Source organism: Rhinatrema bivittatum, chromosome 2 (genome assembly GCF_901001135.1).
Source record: "Rhinatrema bivittatum chromosome 2, aRhiBiv1.1, whole genome shotgun sequence".
In the NCBI taxonomy this organism is placed as follows: Eukaryota; Metazoa; Chordata; class Amphibia; order Gymnophiona; family Rhinatrematidae; genus Rhinatrema; species Rhinatrema bivittatum.
The window spans coordinates 390,843,550-390,870,251 of record NC_042616.1 but is presented as its reverse complement, the minus strand read 5'-3'; the positions used below and the strand labels follow the sequence as shown (position 1 = coordinate 390,870,251).

General features: G+C 39.9%; 1 protein-coding gene across 1 annotated transcript in view; it reads left to right on the top strand.

The window, feature by feature from the left end:
* The window catches only part of SEMA5A (semaphorin 5A), a 1,250,864-nt gene that overhangs the window by 901,009 nt on the left and 323,153 nt on the right, over window positions 1–26,702 (top strand).

Sequence of the window (26,702 nt, the reverse complement as noted above, 5' to 3'; positions counted from 1 at the left end):
CGATGTTAGGGTTCCATATTAGGAGCTACCACCCAGGAAAAAGATCTAGGCATCATAGTGAATAATACTTTAAAATCGTCGGCTCAGTGTGTTGCAGCTGTCAAAAAAGAAAACAGAATGTTAGGAATTATTAGGAAGGGAATGGTTAATAGAACGGAAAATGTCATAATGCCTCTATATCCCTCCATGGTGAGACCGCATCTTGAATACTGTGTACAATTCTGGTCACTGCATCTCAAAAAAGATATAGTTGCATTGGAGAAGGTACAGAGAAGGGCAACCAAAATGATAAAGGGGATGGAACAGCTCCCCTATGAGGAAAAGCTGAAGAGGTTAGGGCTGTTCAGCTTGGAGAAGAGACAGCTGAGGGGGGATATGATAGAGGTCTTTAAGATCATGAGAGGACTTGAACGAGTAGATGTGAATCGGTTATTTACACTTTCAAATAATAGAAGGACTAGGGAGCATTCCATGAAGCTAGCAGTAGCACATTTAAGACTAATCGGAGAAAGTTCTTTTTCACTCAACGCACAATAAAGCTCTGGAATTTGTTGCCAGAGGATGTGGTTAGTGCAGTTAGTGTAGCTGGGTTCAAAAAAGGTTTGGATAAGTTCTTGGAGGAGAAGTCCATTTACGGCTATTAATCAAGTTTACTTAGGGAATAGGCACTGCTATTAATTGCATCAGTAGCATGGGATCTTCTTAGTGCTTGGGTAATTGCCAGGTTCTTTTGGCCTGGTTTGGCCTCTTTTGGAAACAGGATGCTGGGCTTGATGGACCCTTGGATGACCCAGCATGGCAATTTCTTATGTTCTTATGTTCTTACTTTTTGCCCACAGACTTCAGACCGCATTTCAAGAAGCAAAACTGCAGATACCTTCCCTTTGAAAATTGCCATGGGCACCCAGGAACATTATGCATGTAGAATTATTTAACAGCCCAAAACACGCCCTCTGGAATATCTCCCCTAAATGTGGCTGGAAGTACACCTATTGTGGAACAGTGTGCATACTGTTTAGATGTATTGATGGAAAGAAACAAGCTATTCATCTCTATAAATGGCTTTGAGAATTGTCTTCCCTAAGCTTTCTGGGCTGAAAAGTGGTAGATCCTAGAAAGATCCATTTCTCATGTAAAATTGAAGGATATGGGACAGGAATGAGTAGAATGCTCATGCTGAGTTTGGTTTCTACCCTGGCATACAGAGGCCCTTTAAGGATGGGTTCCCATGAAATGTTTTAGGATCGGAGAAGGAAAAACATTTTGGGGAAAAAAACAGACTCAATTATAGTGAATACACTCTACACAAGGAGAAACAATTTGAGATGTTACATTTTGCCTCTGCCATGCCATGTTAGTGTAGATTGCTAGATATGTTTTAATATTTTGTTGTATGTGTCTATCGTTACATGTATTCCACATTTTGCTGCTGTTCTGTGAATTATATTGAAATGCAGATTAAAGATGCTTAAATTGCACATTTTTGGACTAGGCATGATGTCACATGGATGACCTTTGTTTTTTATTCCTTTCCTGTCAAGATACTAACTGAGCGGGGAGAGGCATGAAATTGAGTCCATTATGGCCTGATTCATAGTGTACTACAATTTTAAATTCAAATGTCTTAAAGTTTGTTTCCTGAATAGTTTTGAAATTAATTTTTTAAATCCAAATTTTATAGTCATTGGTAGAATGGCCTGGCCTGAAAAATAATCTTTCCTCACAGATATGTCCTCTTGTTCTTGTCTATAGTGTGCTTTTTTTTTATGTCTGTCGGGGCCTTTTCTTGTCTATAGTGTTTGATTTATTTCACCAATATGGCAGAGTTCTTAATATTTTCTGTATTAGATGATCACCATATTAGTTTCATGATCTTTTGTAAACTGGGCTGGATTAGCTCTTGAATGGACAAGCTATGCCTCATTGTTTGGGGGTGCCTCAGAGTATTGGAATTGGGAAAGTTCTACTTGACTGGTAAATGAACTTGTGGCATCTTTTATTGATAAGATGCTCATAAGGTATTTTGTTATACCTCATTTTAGAATGATTTATTGTGTGATGTTTGTTAATTGTTGTTATGTATTCATTGTTGTTAGGATAAGATCATTGGCCCTATGTTTTTATTGCCTTTTATATTTTAATGTTTATTAGTAAACTTAATATACCGCTTTCTATAAAAATGTATACCAAAATGGGTTTACAATTAAAACAAGATGAAATTAAACATTCAGTCATACTTGTATTAAAATACATTACATTAAAATGATAAACATTAATACCCCTTTGCACATTGATGGAAGAGCTGGGATTAACAGTCAAGTTATGTGCTGATGACTTACAAATTTGTTTCCTGGTTTGGAGTAGTATAGGGGAGATATTTCTACTGCTTTCAACAAAATCAGTTCATGGTTACAAGACAATCAGTTGTTTCTCAATTTGTCAGACTGAAGCTGTTTGGATTAGTCGGCCTTTTCCAGCTGAGGGTTAGTGCTTGCCTATTCTTGGTGTCCCTATAGTATTCTCTGAGCCTGTCAGAGACTTGGGTGTCCAGATAGACTCTCGCTTAATTTTTTTTTCTTCAACCACAGGTTGTGCTAAAACGTTGGTTCTTTAAACTTAGAATATTACGTCATCTGAAATATATTATTCCTTTGGATGACTTTTGTTCAGTACTGCAGGCCTTTGTATTAACAACATTGGACTACTGCAGTTCTATATTTGTTGATCTGCCCACTTGTACGCTGGAAGCATTACAGCTGTGGCAAAATGCAGCAACCCGGCTTGATTTGGGGAGGTCAACCTGAGACCATGTGACTCCCATGCCAAAGATATTTCATTGGCTGCCAATAAAATATAGAATCCGTTTGAAGTTACTTTGTTTAATTTTTAAATCTTATTTATTTATTTATTTAACATTTTTATATACAGAAATTCATGTAGCAATGTTACATATCATTTCGGTTTACATTATAGCGTTAAAAAAAAATAAATCTTATAAGGTCCAAGCTATCTTTCCAGTTTACTCTCTCCATATTTACCTTTATCATACCTTCGTTCAGCTGGAAAAGATTTCATTAGTGTTCCATCTATTGAAGCGGTCCATCTGCAGACCACATGATCAATTACATTTTTGTTTTTTAAATCATATGTTGGCCTTGTACCAATATATGATTTTGGATTGTTTTGCTCTTGAATGCTGGCTATTATTCTGTGTTATATTTAGCATTACATATTATTTTATTTTATTATTTATGTATTAAACTTATATTCTACATAGAACAAACTTCGGTCCTAATTCATCAATGCATTTTCCCATAGCCACAGAATGGGAGAAAAGCCTTGGTGAATCAGACAGTTTTTGTGCTAGGTAGAGTCCATATTGTACATTTACAATATAAACAAATTTAAGACAAGCAAAGGGAGTCATTCATCAAATCACGTTAGAGCTTTATCGCGGATGTTCAATATTGCTAATAGAGAGAGACAAGGAGAGACTCTTTAAAAGTCTCTCATATAAGTAAACTGTTTGTACCACTGTAAGAGGGGCAATTAGTAACTCGGGGTGAGGTTTTGGTAGGCCTAGGTTTTGAGGGCAATTTTATATGCACAGTCAGAGGAACAAACAGCACAGTAGACTAGACATCAGTGAAGATTTTATGTGATTTGGAGTGATCAAAGGTACACAAAGATGAGATTTGTACATTGTACTCTTGACCTAGCTTGATGCACTCTCTACCTCACAGTAATTTTCCTGTAGAAAACATTCGGAAAGGAAGGCCTTTCACAGGTTGATTTGTATGACTTAAAAAATGCTTTCTCTACTGCTTAATTATTTGAGTTAAGGCATAACTTCAGATGTACTAATGATCCAAATGCCCTATACTATCTCCTTCCCCTGATGAAGTCCTACTTTTGGGGCAAAACAGAAGATCTTTTGTCAAGAGTGGAGACACAGAGACTATAGAATTAACATCTGAAATTGCATGATCATTGCCCAGTGGCCCGGTTGAGGCACCGAAGCAGGGCATCTAGCGAAGAGCTTTTCATCTGCAAAACTGAGCAACCTACTGTTTGAAGAGCAAACTGTCATACTAATACATATATGCAAACATTGATACACTCTGAACAAGCTGTATACTAGTAAGCTGTTTCTCTAAAATTATTTGGATCATTTTGTTGATGGAGATATTATGTTGTCAGAATACTTGTGAGTGGACTGACCCTTCTTTTTCAGTTCCCTGTTTCATTTATATAGTATTATCTAACAAATTACTATATAAGTGATACTTTTGAATTGTTTAAAAAAAAACAATACATAAAAACAAATATTGTTTCAAAAAATATATAACTTTTCTATATTTATAATTTGATAGTCTGTAAGTTCACTGATTGTGTTAGACTCTAAAGATATAGTCCAACATAGGTGTTCATGTTTTCTTTCTGATGTACATGCACACACACACACAAACATTCTTCCTTCTTATCCCACTGATTTTCCATCCCAGCCATTCCTTGCTTGATGAATGCTGGGGGGGTGAAGGATGCTTAAAATCATGAGCACTGTTGAAGGTTGGGGATGGAGGATCACTGAGGTGATCCTTTCTTCTTCCTTGCCCTAGAAATCCTAGTTCTCCATTCCCAGCTCCCCACCCCATGAATCCCTCAGTGGTTCTTAGGCCCAAGGCCTCACCCCTAGTCACTGGTACTCATTGAGCACCTCATCCCCAGAAAATTATCTTCTCCAGGAACTCTTCTCCCTCCTTATCTAGTAAGGCGGAAGCCTCTTTGAACCAGAATCAGCGGGCTGTCTTCAGCTTTTTGGAAAGGAGCACACATTAGTGTGTTAACCCACCCCCTACCCCCTCCCTGGCTCTCCTGAACCTCCTCAGACTAAGAAAGCCTAGAATTCAAAAGTGTAGTCTGCTTTTTGCCTCCTTGGGAAAGAAAGGAAGTGAGCAGCATCACATGCTTTCCTTAATTACCCCTTCAATCCTCTTTATTCACTCTGTCCCCAACCCTCCAAATTCCTCATTCAAAGATTTTCCTAACTCTGATCATCTCATTACATCCCAGTCCTTCTAACCTCCTCACTTACACCCACAGAAACTTCAGTCCCCTCACTCACTGTCTCCTCCCTCTAATCCACACAACCCACAGCCCCTCCAATCTGCTCACTCCCTTTTGCCCTCACACATCCCTTCAATCACTCTTGTTTCCCTCCCTCTGATCTCCCACTCACTCTCTTGTCTCCTCTATATTCCCTCTCATTCTTGCCCTTCCCCGCACCCTCTCTCCTTTCCCTCCCTTTGATCACAAACTTTCTCCCTGCCTCAGTATAGTCAGCAGGGCAGAGAGGATGGGACCCAGGAAGCCAGCATGATAGGCAGCAGTGGGGCCAATAAACCAACCCATCAGTAGCAGCAGAAACAATAGGGCTGATAAGCATTCATCCCATGTCTTCAATCTTGGCCATTCTCCCTCATAGCTGCTTTAATCGTGCTGGGAAAATGCACAGAACTAAAGGTCATGTGACTGCCTCTGTCTCAGAGTGAGCAGCTCCAACACTCCCTGCTCTGCTTCCTGCTGGAGCTGAGTCCAGAAATAATCCATTCCACTACTGGTTCTGCTTCATATCTATGAAGGAAAAGGAACTGATTTACACTGACAGCTCTACTCTGTTCCTTGGGTCCCAGAAACAAGGTGACAGAACATTGTTCTGGATCATTCCACCAGAAATTAAGATCTAGGTAACAGACATAAAAGGGCATTGAGTTTAGCATAAGTTTGAAAGATATGAGCAGTAGTGCCAGTCATCAAGGTCAGGACTGAAGCCTTGGTCATATTGCACACAAGTTTCAAACTTGAGCTAATTCAACCTTTCTGTGACTTTTGGTCTGCAGTGGCTGCCTCAGGATTACCCCCTCCCTTCGTGTTACTACAAAACAGAAGGGAAGAAGTAAACAACAAAGAGGGTATAAGGGAAAGGGGAGGCTGGATTAGGGGGTGGAAGGACTTTGCTCTGTGTACTCCAGGTCATCCCCTCCTAACATAGTAATGATGGCAGAAAAGAACCAAATCATCCACTTACTTATGGGATCACTTATGACCACTACCTTTATATAAAAAACTGTATTTATTTCAAATGAACAAATCATTTTAAATCACATAATTCTTGTAATGTATCCCGCCATACTTCGGTTAAGATACTATGTTAAAGTTCATTTCATTTTTCCTCTTGCTCCCAGTTGTACTCATCCCTGTTTTATTGCAACTGTAACTATTTTATGTTTAGCACCTATTATTTATTTCGTTCATTGTTCCTTTTCTCACTCCACTGTTTATTGTAAACCGGCATGATGTGATTCTCTCACGAATGCCGGTATAGAAAAAACTTAAATAAATAAATAAATAAATAAAATCCATCTAGTCTGCACAACAAGCTTCTTATGGTAATACCTGCCACGCCATGCAGGTTATCCCCATGTTTCTCTTAAGGGTAGCAGCTGCCACTCTGTACAGTTATTCCCCAAGCCTTATGACAACCCAAAAAATGTTTAATGCTAGCAACATTTTTACTGGGTGATGAGCCTTCTTGAAAATTCAGATAGTGCTACTCGATGTGCTTTGCTTATGAACTTGGCCGTAGAAGCAGTCCTGTGCTTTTTCATTTTTGTCTGTATATCCCAGACTGTAAAGGTCAGGGCACATGTTGGTTGTTGTCTGAATCCAATTCCTCTTCCCCCACTGCCTCTCAACACCATCAAAATAGAGAACAATTATTGGTAAGGGTAGTAATCCCATGCCTTCTGTTAAGGGTAGTAACTGCTGCTCTGTGCAGCATGTCTATCGGTTCCCTGGACCATAAAAGTCAGGGCCCTCATTGGATGATGTCTAAATCCAATTCCCCTTTTCCCCCCTGCCAATGAAGCAGAGAGCAATGTTGCAGTTGCATCAAAAGCATCAAGGCATTTTGGTTAAGGGTAGTAACCACCACACCAGCAAGTTACCCGCATGCACTCTTTTCTTCATTTCCATCCTCTAGCCTTTAGGGATCCACAGTGTTTATCCCATGCCCCTTTGAATTCTTTGACTATTTATGGCTTCACCTCCTCCTTTAGAAAGATATTTCAGGGATCCACTACCCTCTCTGAAGAAATATTTCCTGATGTTGGTTCTGAGTCGTCACCTCTGGATTTCATTTCATGAACCCTAGTTCTACTGTTTCCTTTCCATGGGAAAATTTTCAAAGTCCGTACATCATTAAAACTTTTCATGTATCTGGTCTGCATCATATCTCCACTGAACTTCCTCTCTTCCAGGGTATAGATATTCAGATCCTTCAGCCTCTCCTCATAAGTCTTCTGGTACTGATTACACATCATTTTGGTCGCCCTTCTCAGGATCGTCTCTGTGCTGTGTTACAGATCTTAGCATCTTCCTCAAATAGACAAACCAAGATCTCCTGTCCTCTTCTCCACAGGCTGCCTGGATGGGAGGGGCTGGAGAAGACCATGCCTGCTGCTCTGCCTCTTAAGTCTGAAAAGAAGTGTTGGAACTGCGTTCCAGGCTGCTCCTCCACAAATGAATCCCTGCCTCATACCCTTCCCCAATCCCTTTTCACTTCTTTCATCCTGTTTTGTTCTCTTCCTTTCCCCCAATCCCTTTCCTTTATTTTCTTCTTCCCCTTGCTGTTCTTCCTATTCTCTTTCCCTTTACCCTGTCTTTGTTACCTTCCATTTCTGTTTCACCTCCCCCTTACTTCCCCTCTCTTCAGTCCTCAACCCCTTCGTTCTACTTCTCCCCTACCTAGTTCTCAGTTTTTCTGTCAGCCAGCAACAGGGGAGCAGGGTTTGTATCCTGCATTCTACCATGAGTCAGCTCTGAGCAGCAATGCTCTTCCTCCATTCATACCTCAAAAGTGCTACTCCTCTCTTTGGCCCAAGTGAGCTAACTGTCAACTATAAGTAACTTCTTGCCTCTGGACTGTGCGATCCCTGCTTCTCACTGCTGCTGCCTTTGCTCAGGAGCTGGCACCTGTGTTTGCACCAGGACTGCGACTCCTCTGGCTGCCTTTAAGAAATATTGGCTTGCTCTTGTTGAATCTTTCTTGTGAGTTTTCTCACCCATTTTCTATTTTTGTAGATTAGGTAGTTGCTGGAAAGTTAGAGTTGGAAAAATGGGGAATATTAATTTTAGCACTTCATCCTCTAACAGCAAAGTATATAAATATTTTATCATCTTGCTCACTTTTTCTTGTACTGGGTTTTGTTCACTTGGTGGTTTTCGGCTGCTTGTTGTGTAGCCAATCCCCCTTTAGTATTTTAAGTGGACTCAATTTCTTTCTTTCTTTTTTTTTTTTTTGCAGATTTCTTTACAAAAAGGGTAGAAGTAGTAGTAGTGGGGTGAATGCATAGAGCATCTTTCAGTGCAGCTGGTGGGACCAAAACTAAAGAAGGATAAAGGAAGTTAGGAAAGCCTGGGATAAGCACAGGTTCTTCAACTGTTGGGAAAGTAAAACTGGAGAGCACAAGCAGGAACGGGGAATAGATAGGTTACAAGCATCTTTGGTATTTGGCTATAGTTCCCTTTTCCTGTGTTCCAGATTTTTTTTTTTTTTGATTCAATTAGAATGTCTTTCACCTCTGGAGTCAGATCATCTACGGAGACTCTTTTGTAGCTGCATCTGTTACTAGGTAAATGTATTTGGTTAGTTCAATAAAAAAGTTAGGCTATTGGTTTTGGCAATATAGTTAGGCTAATATTTTGGCAATCTTTGGCATGCAACAGAGTTTCCCAGCTGCTGGCATTGCTGTCTTCCTGCATGAGACCTGGAGGTGAAATTCTGTAAACCTTGTTTTCCTAAAAATAGTTTGTTCAGAATTTTATCCAAACCCAACAGTTAATCTCCATCCCCTGAAACTCCTATGCTGCCACAGTCATAATTAGCAGCAGGAGGTCTATGCTGCTGGGAGCAGGGAGGTAGTAGCCTCTGTTGGGTACTAAATAGAGTCAAAGATTTAAAAAACAAAATGCAACTGTTTACTGTCTTTATTTTTGTGTGTGTATATATATATATATATATATATATATACAGATTTTATATATATATATATATATATAAAGTAAAATAATTCAGTGGGTGACATTGGTTTTGGGGGTTACATTATCAACTGGGATCCCAAATCTACTATGCAGATTTTAAAGATCAATATTGCGAAATAGAAATTTGTATTTGAAAATTAACACTTTTCTTATGAGCACCTACAGAATGATTTCCAGCCTACCAAAAGTGAAGTTGTATCCCGTTGTTATTTTGACAGGTGCAAGCTACTGTTAAAATTATTTCCTTGATGCACTCTGATTGCTATAAAATGCCTAGTTTGAAATTTCCTGTCTATGCACATTATTTTGTTACAGGAAAAATATAGTGCTACCTTAAAAGGCCTTGTGCAGCCATACTGATTTTATGCAAATTAGAAAATCTTCTTGTGGTTTTGAATGAAACACATGATTGTTAGTTACAGGACAGAAAAATGAGCACATGGTTCAGGTCCATTGATTTTGATTGATCTCATGTCATGCTGTTTTCTGTTATTTTTCAATAGCTCAGATTGAGGCCCCTGATTTTATTCATAACTAGTTCATTATAAATTTTGTTTGTTTTGTTTTCCATGAAAACACAGTTTTCTTTTTCATTCTTTAGTGTTATCAGAAGTATTGTTTGATTTCGTTAAAATAATAATCTTTCTGGTTCTGGGATTTTTTCCCTAGTCTGGTTGTAACATAGTAATTTGTAGATGTCAGCAGATAGGTACCCCTTATTCCTTCACTGGGATAAAATATGTAATAATAAAAAAATATTTTTGGATATCCCAACTGCTGGCTGAATCATTAAATCATATTTTTAAATAATATGGTTGGCATTTAAAATATGCTTTTCTGTCTCTCATTGCACTTGTATATTCATGGAATGGGAGTGATTGTGGTAGGCCACGGCCCTTTTCATAACATGGCATGCAATCAATAGTACCCATCATATTTGGCATGCCTGTAATATCAAAGAAGACACACTTACAGTTTTCTCATTGTGTCCTCTTGGATATAAGTTCTCAGTCAGCTATTCATGGCAAAAATATATCAAGAATAAAGCATGATGCAATCCACCAAGTACAGCTACAGTGATTAGAAAAGACCCAGGGACAAAAAAATATAAGGTGCTCAGGAACTTGATAATCCCAAATATGGCGTTCTGGCTAGCTGAGGATCAGTATCAGCTTTAAAGTTTTCATAGAGGGCCAAAATGGCTCTTACATAAGAACATAAGGCTTTCCATACTGGGTCAGACCAAGGGGCCATCAAACTCAGTATCCTGTTTCCAGCAATGACCAAGCCAGGTCACATGAACCTGGCAGGATCCTTAGGGGTAGATAAGATTCCAAGCTGCTTATCCCAAGAATAAGCGTGGATTTCTTCTACTCTCCTTAATTGTTAGTGGACATTTCCTCTAGGAACTGTCAAAACCTTTTTTTAAACACAGCTATACTAATATCTTTCTCCATATCCTCTGGCAACGAATTCCAGAACTTATTTATGCATTGAGTAAAAAAAAAATTTCTCTTATTAATTTTAAATGTATTACCCAATAACTTCATTGTGCATCCCCTGGTCTTTGTACTTTTCAAAAGAGTAAACAACTGATTAACGTTTACTTGTTCCATTCCACTCATTATTTTATAGACCTTTTTTTTAATCTTTTATTCAAATTTATTATTCACCTAAAAAAAACTAGACAATGTACGAAATAAAAGCATACATAAAACGCTGATTATACATAATGTACATCTATCAACAATGGACATGGACATGGACAAACGATGGCCTGATAGAAAATGCTTGCAATGATGCCGTAACTTAATAAAAGGCCTACTCAAACAGCCATGTTTTAATAGTGACTTGATAGTTTTTAGACAGTCTGCTAGACGCAATTCCTCTGGAGAGATGTTCCACATAACAGGGGCAGCAACAGAGAAAGCATGGTCCCTAGTGCTGCACAGCCTGGCATGCGCTGGTGTGGGTATGTCAAGGAGGCTTCTTTGCGAGGAACGGAGTTGTCAGGAGAGGCAATACAGATGTAATAATGCAGTTCACTATGCGGTGACAGATTCCGAAATCAGTTTATAGGTAATGAGTGCAACTTTGTACTTGATTCGTTCGCTAATAGGTAGCCAATATAAATCTGTCAGATCAGGTGTAATATGATCATGTCTTTTCCTGCCGGAAATGAGACAAGCAGTTACCTTGAGGAGTAATTGCAAGGGTTTTAAAGTTACTTCAGATAAACCAAAGAGAACAGAATTACAGTAGTCAACAGTAGGGAGAATGGATGCTTAAACTATCATCCGAAAATTGGACTTTTCCAAAAGGTGTTTGAGACCACACAAGTCTCAAAGTTTAAAGAAACCAGACTTTATGATGTTTCAGACATGCAGGCAAAAGGATAGCAAAGAATCAATTAGCACGCCGAGGTTACATATACAAGCGTGTGCTCAGCTGTCTCTTCTCCAAGCTGATGAGTCCTAACCTCTTTAGTCTTTCTTCATAAGGGAAGTGTTCCACCCCCTTTATCTTGGTTGCCCTTCTCTGTACCTTTTCTAATTCTGCTATATCTTTCTTGAGATGTGGTTACCAGAGCTGATTATAGTGCTCAAGATGAGGTCTCGCCATGGAGTGATACAGAGGCATTCTGATATTCTCTGTTTTATTTTCCATTTCTTTCCTAATAATCCCTAGCATTCTATTTGCTTTCTTGGCTGCTGCTGCACACTGAGCAGAAGATTTCAACGTATTATCAACGATAAGGCCTGGATCCTTTTCCTGAGTGATGACTCCTAATTTGGAACCTTGCATTTTGCAGCTATAATTTGGGGTTTTTCTTCCCTAAGTGCATCACTTTGCACTTGTCTACATTACATTTAATTTTCCATTTGCATGCCCAATCTCCTAGCTTTGTAATGTCCTATTGCAATTTCTTAGAATCCTCTTGTGATTTGACAACTTTGAATAATTTTGTGTCATTGGCAGATGTGATCACCTCACTTGTTGTTCCCATTTCCAGGTCATTTATAAATATATTTAAAAAAACAGTGGTCCCAAAACAGATCCCTGGGGTACTCCACTATTCACCTTTTTCCATTAGGAAAGTTTACCCTTTAGCCCTACTCTCTGTTTTCTATCTTTTATCCAGTTGGCAATCCACAACAAGACACTGCCACCTATCCCATGACTTTCTAATTTCCTAAGAAGTCTCTCATGAGGGACTTTATCAGATGCTTTCTTGAATTCCAGATACACTATATCAACTGGCTCACCTTTATCCACATGTTTATTTATGCCTTCAAAAAAATGTTGAAAATTTGTGAGACAAGACTTCCCTTGGCTAAATCCATGATGGCTTTGTCCCATTAAACTATGCTTATCTATATGTTCAGCAATTTTGTTCTTTAGGTTAGTTTCTACTATTTTGCCTGGCATAGATGTCAGACTCACTGGTCTGTAATTTCTTGGATCACCCCTTGATCTCTTTTTAAAAATTGACTCTTGAACTAAAGCAGTCCCTGCTGATTACCTCTTTCAGAAAGCCCCAGTAAAGTAAATCTGGGACAAAAGATGCACTGCCTGTGTGGCCTTCTGGAGGCTTGAAATTGATCAGCCCTCTTCTCTATCCTTTCTCCTTCCATTTCTCCACCATGCTCCCCACCATCACCCTCTGCACCTCTGTCCCACACTTTTTCTCTCTCCTCATCATGCGCATAGAGAGATTTAAGTAACCACAAAATACCCTTCTGTGTACCATTTACCCACAAAGAGCTGACTGTGGAAAGATTTCTTTCACAAGGCTAGCAGCCATGCTGCCAGTTAGCCAATACAGCTGAGTCTGCCTTCCCCCTCAAACTAGTAATAGCACTATAGTGCTAACAGCTTAATATTACTTCTAGGGTGGTCTCATTTTGAGCATTAGAAAGAGATGCTATATACTTATATAGTCCCTGTTTTAACTCATTTTAGTATATAGGAAGTTGTTTCATGTGCATGTTAAACCTCATTTGCATGGACATTAACAAGTTTGCATCCATAGTATGCTCAGATATGTACAAAATAGCTCCCTCTGTTTTGTTTTTTTTGTGTGTTTATGTTTTAGTACATTGGGGGCTTGATTTTCCAAACAACTTATTCACATACAACCCAGATTTATATGTGTAAATGGCATTTTGAAAATCAATCAGGAGGGGTCAGTGTATATAAAAGAATACATGTAACTTGGTTTCTCACATTGTTATGTGCACTGAGAAGGGACATAGAGTCAGGGCTTATGTATATATACTCTTAGAGGTAGATTTAAAGGTGTTGCTGGGGGGGGGGAGGGAGAGAGAGAGCGAGAGAGCAAGCACCTCTGTATAGTTAGTCTGACACTGTCTATTTATGTACCACTCTAGAGGGGCATGTTGAATCGGGGTGGGTTTTCGGGAGATGGGATGGGGTTGGGGGGGGGGAGTTACAAACAATTCAGAGGTATTCATAGTAAAATTGACATCAGTAAAGAATTATAGTCCTTATGTGATGAAAAGGAGTAGATTTATACTGCAGTGTACAAATCAAGTCCTCTTTTTAGACTTTTCATCACTTATAAAGGCTATAATTATTCACTGATGTCAATTTTACTATGGATACTTCTGAGTGTGTGTGTAACAACCCACCCCGATTCAAAGTGCCCCTCTAGAGTGGTACATATATTGAGAGTGTCACAGTGACTCTATACAGAGGTTCTCTCTCTCTCTCTCTCTCTCTCTCTCTCTCTCTCTCTCTCTCTCTCTCTCTCTCTATCTCTCACTCTCACATGTGGCAACAGTATTTTAAATGCTATGTGCATGCTTTATAAAATGAAGCGTGTTTATAGGCGCATATGCATTCCTTTTAAAATTACCTGTTAGATTTTATAAAGTGTGCATGTAAATTACCTCATACAAGTTCTATCCTGCTTGGAGCAGTTGTGAATTTGTGTGAGGTATTTGTCTTCATACTTGGCCAAGTACTCAAGGATTTAAAAATGCTTTGTAGAACCTGCATGTGCAATGTAAACGCCAGCTTTATGACTATGCAGGCTGTATAAAATTATCCTCTTGAAGTAGCACACACTTTACAAGTATATTACAGATATGCTAATACTGCAGTAAATTTAGTACATATGTCCCACAGAGAGGTGTTGTAGCAGCTAAACTATAATAGCATAATGGATAAATGGAATAAAATACTGCTCAGCTGATAGCATATTGTGATTATCTGTACTGTTCTTATAAGTGCAGAACAAATAATAACATTTACATTTGGATGGTGTGTTCAGTTTTGTGGGAAATAGTACAGCAGATATAAGTACCCCATCCTCCCAGTATTCAACGTCACCTACCTACACGTTATTCCACACTCCAATGCTATTATACGCCGATGCATCAATGTCACCACATTACTTTCCCCCTTTCAAGATACCATATATCCCTTCTAACAAACCTTAATCTTAAGTTCAATGTCTTTTATGTTATAGTGCACTGATAAGCCTCCTTAGCTCATTAAGTTATTAAGTTATATATGTTTTCACAATGTTATAATATATCAAAAGTAAGACTGCTTAGTCCTACTAGTTCTCACGGTTATAATGTAAACCGATGTGATATACTCCAATGAATGTCGGTATATTAAAACAATCAAATAAATACATAAATAAAATAGTTTTATTGTTTTTAAAATACAGTTCAATATAGGAAAAATTGTGGGTGGAAAGATTATAAATCAGGCCTAATGAAGTAGGCATCTTTATTGTTAAATTAGCTGACTTTATAAAGCCCGCAATGTCCTATTTCAGGTTATACCAGTTCTACTGTAGGGATTCTAGAAGTTTCTTGGTTGTCAATGAGAGAATAGATCTGTCCTAATTTGGCTCCATAGTTCTAGTATAGGTAGGAAATTCTCTAGAGAAATGATGCTGCAAGCCTGTGTATGGAACAGGATAAGACTTTAAAACTAAGACTATTTGGCTTACTCTGTCTACCTGGGTGTTCCCTGACTATGCCGCTGTAGCTGAAGATATCTCCCAGCTTTCAGGTGTAAAACCTGACCATCTACACTGCTCTAGCTCTGGTTATCACCCTTTCTTTCTTAGGACCCCCACCTATTTTCCTAACTATATTTTTCACAGATAAACTAAAATCATGAGACAACCCTAGCTTATTGGGTCTAGGTAACCATGAATGGTACTGTTCATAATGATGGTAATTTAATCTTAATGCTCCATGTGTCCCTTGTATGCCACAGAAACAAGTCTAGAGTGTAATGTGTAGAGAGTGCATTGAGGTTACTGTGACTTTCCCCTATGGGAAGTACTAGAGAGGACCAAAGAGCAGAGAAGGTTCCAGCTAACAAAAGGTTATCTTCCGGTAAAGGGGTGGACCTGAATTTCTTGACAGACAGACTGGTTAAGCCCCAAGGGCTGGGTTTTGGAAAGACAATATAACTCTGCCTAGAGCAAGAGTGGGGGCTCCCTCAGAGTCACCAAGCAAAGAAAAGGCAGAAGCTGGGACCCTCTCAAAGGGTTTCAGGGGAAAAGGAAAGAGAGTTGGCAGAGATACTCCAGCAGTGTCTCAGGGAGCCTGTTTGAAGGGATTGGAATTTGGATCAAAGAGAAAGAAGTACATAAGAGAAAAGGAACTGTAAAGGGACCGTTTAGGACCAGAAAAGAGAAATCTCTGCCCAGTTGGATCTTGGAAACAGGATTAAAAGCCTCCGGTTTCATCCAGCAACACGGGGAAATGAGTAACTTGAAGCCATCTGAGAGATAAAGTGAGCACCTTGAGATCTGTTGTGGTTATAAAGAGAATATGAATATGGACAGTGTGGACTAGTAAAGGTTGAAGAGTGGTGTATATAGACAGTAACATATGTTGTCTGAGGCTTTCTGGTAGGCTAAGAAGAAAAAATCTTACTGGATTTGCTGTGAAGTTGAAAGTTATACCCTTCTACAGTAACTGAAGATACTTCTAATAAGCTACCTTTTCATTTGGAGCATACGTTTTGATATGGACAGTGGCTTTTTGGAAGTGCATATATGTATGTCCTGTACCCAGTTTGGTCTTGCAGTTTAGCTGCCTCCAGCCCACAACCCCACTGAGATTAATTTCCTTACTTTGGGAGAGTTACCCCAGGCTCCCCAAAGCAGAGAAGATGACCCCCAATGGACAGGGGGATTAAAAATGGTGCCCAACTTTCGGGGCTTGTGGCTGGGTGAAGCCACTAATGCTTCATTAAGTTTTGTACTGTTGGATGAAAACCGCATAGATTTTTATATAGAAATGGCTTAAAGGTGCCTTTGTGAATCTTACTGTGAGTTTTCAATATGGCTGCGTTTCCTGCTGGTGTGCAGAAGAAGGCATGAAACGAGAATGAGTGAGTCCTCGTGTAGGCAGGCTGCCACAGGGAACTTGGGACGTCATCCCCCATGGGACCAGGAACAACAAATGGCAGAAGGCAAGAAGGGTGGAGCAAACCCATGCACATGGTGACAGCCATCTTAGAGGAACAGCATGACAAGCTGATGGTGTGTGCCCCAACCGAGAAGGAGAAAATCAGAGAAACTATTGTGCATCCAGCCAACACCATTGTGTATTGGCTGAGAGGCTAAATATGGCTAAATGTAGAATGTGGAGATATTGTCAGGAGAGCAGAGTGCCAGGCTTGTCTCCAGCTGCAAGAGCCAATCCCAACCTGTGTGAGGTGTGCCTTTTGCTGAGAAGTGCTTTTTGAGCACCAAACTGGCATCGCCGGAGCATCAGGAGGAATGGTACAGTGGATGGTATTTGAAGATGAGGCTGGTGTAGCGCCGGACAGTGTTGGAGCCATGGGACCGTCCAAATCGCTAGTGTTCTCAGGAGCATTGGAGTGAGGAGAGCTTCAGTGTGGTTGGCTGAAACATGGAGCAGCAGTGGAGAGACGTACCGTACCGGGATGTAGTGGAAGGAACTGTATGCCGCCCAATTCTAGTGAAGTGAAGTGGATTGACATAATTGTGGACATTGTTGGAACTATGGGGAACCAGATCCCTGAAATGTTGGTCAGCCTAATCAAGAAGGCTCGAAGAATAGAAGAAGCCTTCCAAGTAATGGACATTAATTTATTCTTAGGAGTCCTAAGCTGAGCCTTTTATAAATTTATGCTATATTGCATAGATATTGTTTTAGGAAAAAACAAAATGACATTGAAAAAAATTGCTCAAAATTGTAAAAAAAAAGAAAACAAACCATAAAATTTTGAAAAAAGCTTCAAATTCTTACTCTTGTCTCTTCCTTGATTCTTCCTTTATATGCTCTCTTCTAGAGTAGTGATGAAGATTTGGGAAAATTCTTGGCTAACCTGAGATTTCTTACAGGAAGAAAGTGAAGATGCTGATAGGAATTAATCATTGCTATTTTCTTCCCCAGGGAAAAGATTATAACGAGAGCAGTTGTCCACTCTAGCCCAGAGTGTTCCATACAGATTTGTGTTAATTTTCTTCCTCCCAGGAAAATGAAGTTAGCGGTGCTTATTGAAACTTTGAAGATACCTCTGACCTCCAACAATGAACTGTCAATGAGTTAAAGTAATATTGAAATGGTCAAAATGGAAGAAATATATAGTGTTTTGAATTTAATTGTGCTCTTTCCCAGAGTGCAAATGGATATTGCGGAAAGTGCAAATATATTTTTAATGTATTCTTTCTCCTCCAGAGAAGGACCTATGTTGTGACTGTATTGTGTACTGTGTGACAGTAATTTATGTTTCAGAGTAGATTCCATTGCTGTATTTTTCAGGAGCAACTCCTGTGCTGGACATAGGATAGAGTCAAGTTGGCCACTTTATGGCTTCCTCCTAAAATGGAATTAACATATTATGGTTTCCACTTTGTCTGAGTCATGTCACTTGACCATCAGTAAAAGAAAAATTGTTCTAATGTGATTTCTTAATTTTTCTTTTGTAAGGGCGGTAGAGATGTGGCCCCTATGTGCCATAGAAACAATTGCAGAGTGTAATGTGTAGAGAATGTATTGAGGTTAATGTGATTACCCATATGGGTGAAGTACTAGAGAGGACTAAAGAACAGAGAAGGTTCCAGCTGACTAAAGGTTATCTGCTGGTCAAGGGGTGGTCCTGAATTTCTTGACTAACAGACTGGTTCAGTCCCTAGGCCTGGGTTTAGGAAAGGGTATATTACCCTGCTTAGTGCACGGGTAGGGGCTCCCTCAGAGTCACCAAGCCAAGAGAAGGAAGCAGCTGTGACCCCCCTCCCGGGGTTTCAGCGGAAAAGAGAAGGAGTTGGGCACAGATATCCTCACAGGTGTCTTAGGAAGAGAAAAATTCTACTGAAGAATTTAATATTGGTGTTACAGAGTGAATTAAGAAACTGTAAGGAGGGCCTTCAGGACCAGAGAGGAAGCCTGTGCTTGATTGGAGCCTGAGCAGGGTTGGGAGTTGTTTTCCACCTACAGAAGAGGGAATGAGTCACCTTGCAGTGATCCTAAAGGTTGTGAGAAACAAATTGGATTTAAACTATTGTGAATACTAAGGAGGTTGGGCCTAGTCTAAGGCTGAAGAAAGATTTGTACACAGAACCTTGTTCTGAACTCTTTGAAAAGGATTGAGAGGGAAACTGCTGACTTTTTCTGGAAGTGTGATTTCTACAGTTTTTGGACTGATTGATTTAATATTATCCTCATGGTGCCTTTATCTGTATAGAGTTTACAAGGCATGCACTTGTCTAGTGGAGGATCTTGTGGGTTAAAACAACCATAGAGGTAACACACCAATACAGGATGATGTGCTGTACACAGCAACAACTGTCTTATTTTTTGTAAGCATTTTGGGGACAATATCAAACATGCCTGCTTTGGTACAAGCTCCACAGTTACTTTTATCGAGGGGTTTACAACAAAAATCAGTGCAAAACTATGCTGGTAGTTTAGTTTTGATTATTGCATTTTGAATATATTACCTGCAGAAATTTGCACTTGCTTTGTCTGCCACTTATTTTTCACAAGAAAGGAAAGCACACAGTTTTGTATAATCAAAACTAGGGGTGTTGTTCCATTCACCCCTGGGAATGCCTCTGCATTTTGCGAAAGAAATTATAGTGTGTTGTTGGAAATCACATGTATATTTCTGCACAGAGTGGGCAATGATCATTCATTTCTATGGGTGAAACACTGCTTTACCTGTGGAAATACCTTGGGCTAGTGCCCTCTCTATTTGTAGGTGTAAGTAGAAATAAGCTTTGGGTGAAGTTGAATAGTCCATTTGCCATTGCACTGGAAGTGGCTACATAAAACTGAAAAAAAGAAGTGGGGTGTGCTCAATTCTATGATATGAAATGCTGAATGTTGCCCTCAATTCCCAATATTCTATAATGTTAGTATTCTATTATATTAAGTCTTCTGTTTATTTTAAGTCTTCTGTTTATAATAGTATTAAACAATTTAGTGTTATGTTATAGTAGTATTTTTCCTTTCAGACAAAATCTAATAATTCTCATAAGCATCTGGATATTTTGTAATTTGCCCTAGAATAAATATAAACAAATTAGTTTGCTCTAGAACTTCAAATAACTTCTTACTGGGGTAATTTTCACTCTGCTGAGCTGGAGTTACATTTAAGCTCATAGTCTCCATACAAAAGAAAATATACCAATTAGGGACGTGCAGACAAAAAGTTTTCGTTTGGCCAGCTTGGGGGGGCCTCCTGACCCCCCCAAGCTGGCCAAAAGTTCCGGTTGGGTCCAGCGGGGGTCCCGGAGCGACCTCCTGCCACATGACCTACCTGTCACGTGGTAGGAGCACAAGATGGCGCCGTGACCATGTGACAGGGGCTGACCAATGGCACGGGCAGCCCCTGTGACACAGGCTATCGGCGCCGTGAGGAAATCGCAAAGGAGTGCAGGGATGGCTTCCTGACTCCCCGCTGGACCATCAGGGAGTTTTGTTAAGTCTTGGGGGGGTCAGGAGGGTGGGGGGTTTAAGTGTTTATTTAGGTTCAACGTATTCAACATAGCTATGTTGAATAAGTTGGAAGTCGCGATGCGTTGCACATCAAACCTTTTTTTTCTCTTTTAAAAATATAAGTTGCGTTTTACATATGCGTTCAAAACGAATGCACACCCCTAATACCAATTGCATAATTATGTTACATATAATACTATTTTTGTGTTGAAAGTCAACACAAGTGTTATATTGCTTAACAATTAAAAGCTATTATTGTGCTTCCAGGAGCAGCAGAGATTATCATTGGTGTCAGGGCTGGCGGAAGCATTAGGGTGGGGTAGGTGGTGGCCTAGGGTGCCAGAAGTGGACAGGGCAGCAGAGTAGCCGGTAAGGGCAGCGGTTTTGAAAGGATGGACAAGATGAGAAGTGGCGTGGGTGAGGCATGGAGCTGAAGAGCGTTTTCCATTTTGGGGTATGTATTTCTTTGAGGAGCTGGGGGTCATTTGTCGTGTGCGATTTAAGAGAGAGAGAGATCACATGACGACATCACTGCCTAGGGCGGCTGGACACCCTTCCATCAGCACTGATTGGTGTGTACACCTGGACCTATGATGCAGTATGTTAGCATATTTAATGTAGCCAATAGTTTCTATATAAAATGTTGAAAACGCTTAAAAGAACTTCAGCATTCTCAGTTGTTGTTGTTGTTGTTGTTAATACCTTCTGTTTATAAAAATGTTTACTCCAGCTTTGGAGCTATGTTGTAATTATCTTATCAATCATTTTCAACATATGCTGTAGGTCTCAACAGCTGCTCACCTCTTATTGACAATGAATTATAACTGGTTATTAAAACATATTTTTCAACTGAATGCTCAAAATTAAGTGTGCTAACTTTAAAAGCTTTTGAAAACCTCTAACAAGATAAATGAGCAGTGTCTACAAATAAGGCTATTTCTGAATGTTTGTAAAGATTGCAACACTTTTTGTCTTGAACATCGCCTACAGTGATCACCTCAAATAAGTCAAAAAAGCTTTTGTGCCCCAAAATATAAAATATATACAACACTGAAATTATAACAGAAGCTGAATGTTGAATCGTCACATTTCTCTACTATGGGGGGCATTTTTTGTAGCAATAAAATATACTTTTTATCTAACTCACATAAATGACTGAATAACTGCAAGCTTGTGACATGAGGCATTTTTTGTTCCCATATTGCGAACTAGTTATTTGGTTTGTTTCAGTAGATATTTGGTTGTGTCCAATGGAGAATTACTCCACTGAGCAACTTTTTGCACACACCTAAATTTTGCAAAATACAGGCCATCATGAATTTCTAATAGTATTGCCTGCATAAATCAGCAGTTCTAAATATTCACTCTTATTTAGCCAAATTTGACTGTGCCTTACTATAAAATTTCAAACTAACAGTGTCATTCATCAAATCGCGTTAGGGCCCTAATGCCCGTGATAAACCCATAGTGCTTGCAATAAATAATGCATTGCGATATATGTATGGAAAGTGTTACGTGCCGCGCCCGCGGCCTTCCACTGCGTGCTGGGTCTCACGCCGAGGTTCGGCGTCCTCGGCTATGTTGGCCACGCCCATATGCGTGCGCGCGCGGACTGCTCGGACTCATGTAGGACCAAGGGTGGGTCCTAGCTCCGCAGCGCCCCTGATCGATCCCCTGATATAAGGAAGTTCCTGACTCTGCTTCCTTGCCTTATCAATCGGGTCGGTTTGTTCTGAGATTGCCTCTGCGCTTGCACTTGTTCCTGCTTGTTCCTAGTTTCGTTGCAGGATCCTTCTGTTCCAGTTCTGTTCCTGACTTCCTGCATCCTAGTTCCTGTGTCCTGCTTGTTCCTGTGTTCGCCTGTCTACCCAGGTAGTACCCTCGGACTGTCTTACTGGTACTGACCTCAGCTTGTTCCTGACCTGCCTGTCTGCCTGACACCTGCCTGAAAGACTTTAGCTTGCTCTTGACCTGCCTGCCTGCCTCAAGACCTCAGCCTGCCTTTGACCTCATCTGACCTCCGGTACCTGACCTCTGCTTTGCTGACCACTCCTCGGACTGACCTCTGGACATTGACCTTTGCCTGCCTGACCTCGTCTCCAGATTCTAGCTCTGTTCCTCGCCTTGTCATCACCAACTCTGTTCTGGTTCTCTCTGTTCCAACCAGCAGCCACCTTTGAACCCAATCGCGCTCCCCCTGTCTCCATGGGCATGCTGGACTTTCACTCTCTTAGGAGACCCTGCGAGGTCCACTTAAGTCGAAGTGGCCCGGGTCCATACGGGCTCCTCCCGGGGGGACCTCGTGCTTCCTGTGGTGAAGCTTTTCCTAGCCTCTGTCTCCTCCAGTGCTCTGCCCCCTGGGGGCAGTTACCTCCTATTCCCTTTCAGGAGGCGCTCCACCTCTGCCCCAGGACAAGGGTCTACCCCTGAGCGCAACAGAAAGTCTAAAATTTTAGTCAAAAGGGAGGAGTTTATGAAAATGAAGGGTGTTTAACATTACTTGCAATAGCATAATGCATGTTTTAACTGCACCTTTTTTCCTGGTGTTATGTTGTGTGATATGTCCAAACCAGGATTTTCACTAAATATTGCAAATCCTATAGAGAGAGCCAGAGTCTCTAGGGAGGCCCACATATTAGTCAACTTTTTATACCACTGTAGGAGGGTCAGCTAATAACTCAAGGTGAGGCTTTGGTGGTGGTCTAGGGTTTGGGGGGGGGGGGTGGTTTTACATGCACAGAGGTACGAACAGCACAGTACACATCAGTGAAGATTTGATGTGATTTGGGGTGGGGAAAGGTACACAACGATGATTTGTACATTGTACTCTCAACCTAGCTTGATAGCAGCTAGGTGGAGAGTGCATCAAACTAGGTCGAGAGTACAATGTGCAGATCTCATCTTTGTGTACCTTTCCTCACTCAAAATCACATCAAATCAAAATTGCCCCCCCCAACCCTAGACCACCACCAAAACCTCACCTGGAGTTACTATTTGACCCTCCCTCAGTGGTATAAATAGTTTACTTATATGAGAGCCTTATAAAATCTATCTTTCTCTTTCTCTCTCTCTCTTACTCGCTCTTGCATTCTTCAGCCCAAAACATGGAAATGCCTGGCTGGGCACTTCTCAACTTGCAATGGGTGCAATACATTTAATACCTGTTGCAGTAAAGGAGCATGTGTTGTGGTATCTTGAAAAATACCCTAACCATGCCCCTTTTTTTATCGCGGGCACTATTCATGCAAAATTTATAGCAAAATGATGAATCTAGGCTTAAGCAAGCAGCGTTTTAAAATAACACCTGTTTTCCCTTTGTTCTTGCATTTCTCTCAGTTTTAGTGTATAAAATCTGGTCTTGGCTATTTTAGTCTAAAGAGTATGTTTTCATTTACAAATAGAGGGAATGCCTACTTGATTGATGGGAGCCAGAGATGATAAATTGAAAAGTTTAGGTGTGAATTTTCCATGCAGTCTGAACCTCGACCTGGCCAGTTAATTTTAGACTAATTTTCAGCTGCAAATATTGCAGCTGAAAATTCACCCAAATCAAGTCTGACAAAATTTGACCATCTGGATCTAGGTTGCTGCGTAAGCACTGTGGTTAGGTGGCACAGTTTTGCCATCTCGCAGTGAAAGTCAGTACTAGGCAGCTAGTAATCATCTGGCCCCATGAGTGCCTCCAGGGCTGCCCATTTTTGAGCAGCTAACTTTAGCTACAAGTACTTAGGAAACTACATGAATAAATGTATCTGCTCAGTGCAAGTACATTTTCAAAGGGGTTGATCTATTACCACCTAATCCCTGAAGTTACAAAATTAGACCCTTTGAAAATGTATCGCTTAATACTTGGCAATAATAATTGGGCTCATTTATCTTTTAAATCCTGTTGAATTTTAAAGGTTTAAAAATGAACTGTGATAAATGACGTTTAGAATTGGAACCAAATTAGTTTGGTTAGGAAGGTGATGTTTGAGGACCAATTGAAACTTTTAAGTGGACAGAGTTGCTCATTCATTTATTGAGTTCCCTTGATAACATGCACATTAAATGCACTTTAAAAATATTTCAGGACTGCTTCATCTGCTACAGTTTCTCAAGAGACCCCCCACATAAATGACAAATATATTTAGCAAAGAATATAACTCTCATGATTTACTCATGAGAGTTATAATACCTCCTACAATTACCAGTGCTGTAAAGAACTGAATGCACTGAGTACACTGTTCAATGTAGAGAGCGAGAGCTCATGTGGATTGTATCTGAGCTCCCTCTTGGGGGAGGGAGTCTTCAACTCAGCTCCTATGATTCAAAGTAAATTGAAATACTTGACCTAGCTCCTTAAACTACAAGTTAATCACAGCCCTGCTCAAAGTCTCCTTTTTGACCTACCGTAGTTTGAGGAACGTGTGTAATGATTAAATGGGTAGCAGAGTATTAATAGGGTTAATTGTGAAACTTCACCTTTAACGGTTCGAGATACAGACAAGGTGAAGATTCAAACTGCATAACTAAAATCCAAGACTAGTTATTCCCCTACAACCAGGGGTTCTGACACTTAAAAGATTCTGTACATTTTGTTTTCTTGATGAAACAAGCTGAACTTAGAAGATCATACTAAGGAAGACAGTAGTTTTCAACAAGGCGCTCTAGAGGAATGCCAGATAAAGAAAGCCTCAGTTTGTAAACTGAGCAAGACAAAGGCAAAGCCAGAAGGGCTCTCTATTACTTGTCTATAAAAATATTTTACTAATTATTCCTTTCTTGATAATTTTTGCCAATTTCTTTTCTGAGAGAATATAAAGATGCCAATATTTTTAGTACACACTGCTTAAGAAATTGCCATTCTGGGTCAGACCAAGGGTTCATCAAGCCCAGTATCCTGTTTCCAACAATGGCCAATCCAGGCTACAAGTACCCAAATAATAAGTAGATCCCATCCTACTGATGCCAGTAATAGCAATGGCTATTCCCTAAGTCAACTTGTTTAATAGCAGTTACCGGACTTCTCCAAGAACTTATCCAAACCTTTTTTAAACCCAGCTACACTAACTGCACTAACCACATCCGCTGGCAACAAATTCCAGAGCTTAATTCTGCATTGAGTGAAAAATAATTTTCTCTGATTAGTTTTAAATGTGCTACTTGCGAACTTCATGGAGTGCCCCCTAGTCCTTCTATTATTCGATGAGTAAATAACTGATTCATATCTACCCGTTCTAGACCTCTCATGATTTTAAAGACCTCTGTCATATCCCCCCTCAGCCGTCTCTTCTTCAAGCTGAACAGCCCTAACCTCTTTAGCCTTTCCTCATAGGGGAGCTTTTCCATCGCCTTTATCATTCTGGTCGGCCTTCTCTGTACCTTCTCCATCGCAACTATATCTTTTTTGAGATCAGAATTGTAAACAGTAATCAAGGTGTGGTCTCACCATGGAGCGATACAGAGGCATTATGACATTTTCTGTTTTATTCACCATTCCCTTCCTAATAATTTCTAACATTCTGTTTGCTTTTTTGACTGCCACAGCACACTGAGCTGACAATTCCAATGAGTTGTCTACTATGATGCCTAGATCTTTTTCCTGGGTGGTAGCTCCTAATATGGAACCTAACATCGTGTAACTACAGCATGGATTATTTATCCCTATATGCATCACTTTGCATTTGTCTACGTTAAATTTCCTCTGCCATTTGGATGCCCAATCTTCCAGTCTTACAAGGTCCTTCTGCAATTTATCACAATCCGTTTGTGATTTAACTACTCTGAATAATTTAGTATCATCCACAAATTTGATAACCTCACTCGTCGTATTCCTTTCCAGATCATTTATTTATATATTGAAAAGCACCTGTCCAAGTACAGATCCCTGAGGCACTCCACTGTTTATCCTTTTCCACTGAGAAAATTGACCATTTAATCCTACTCTCTGTTTTCTGTCTTTTAACCAGTTTCTAATCCACAAAAAGACATTGCCTCTTATCCCATGACTTTTTAGTTTTCTTAGAAGCTTCTCATGAGAGACTTTGTCAAACATCTTCTGAAAATCCAAATACATTACATTTACCAGTTCACCTTTATCCACATGTTTATTAACCCTTTCAAAAAACATGAAGTAGATTTGTGAGGCAAGACTTGCCTTGGGTAAATCCATGATGACTGTGTTCCATTAAACCATTTCTTTCTGTATACTCTGTGATTTTGATCTTTAGAATAGTTTCCACTATTTTTCCCAGTACTGAAATCAGGTTCACTGATCTATAGTTTCCTGGATCGCCCCTGGAGCCCTTTTTAAATATTGGGGTTACATTGGCCATCTCCAGTCTTCAAGGAACAATGGATGATTTTAATGATAAGTTATAAATTGTAACTAATAGATATGAAATTTCATTTTTTAGTTCCTTCAGAACCCTGGGGTGCATACCATCTGGTCCAGGTGATTTGCTACTCTTTAGTTTGTCAATTTGGCCTACTACATCTTCCAGGTTCACAGTGAATTGGTTCAGTTCATCTGACTCATCACCCTTGAAAACAATCTCCCCAATACTTTCTTTAGTAAACAAAGAAGCAAGGAATTAATTTAGTCTTTCTGCAATGGCCTTATCTTTCCTAAGAGCCCCTTTAACCCCTCGG